Raw genomic sequence first — 526 nt, forward strand, 5'->3', positions numbered from 1 at the left:
AGAACTAACTTTTGGGTGGTGAATTATTCCTTAATTATCTTGCTGGAACACTCTTCATTCATTCTACATTTAACTTGTATTTTTCGCACAGATTGAGAACCTGAATCATATAAACCCTACACTGATTCTTGCAGCAATAAGGGTTGTACTTACAGTTTCTCCGTATTTTACAGTTAAACCAGATGCATATGAATGGGTCACTCTTCAAAAATAACCTTGAAATGAAACTAATGCTAATGGAATTGTGTTGATGAATTCAATATAGAAATAGATCGATGAATAATTTAAAAATACAAATTTAAGAAATCGAAAAATATAAAAGTATTAAAGTAGTACCACTAATATGTCTGTAAACATTGCAGGAGTTCATTTCTTTTGATATGGACTTAAATTTTGTAACGTATGCAATTTTGTATTGCTATTCAATCATTCACGCATAATATTTAATTGTTAAAGACAATAAAGAAACGTGTGCAATCGGTAATCCTGAGGCTCATTTTTAGTGGACAATACGGTAATAATTTCG

This window comes from Brienomyrus brachyistius, chromosome 2, assembly GCF_023856365.1.
Source record: "Brienomyrus brachyistius isolate T26 chromosome 2, BBRACH_0.4, whole genome shotgun sequence".
Taxonomy (NCBI): domain Eukaryota; kingdom Metazoa; phylum Chordata; class Actinopteri; order Osteoglossiformes; family Mormyridae; genus Brienomyrus; species Brienomyrus brachyistius.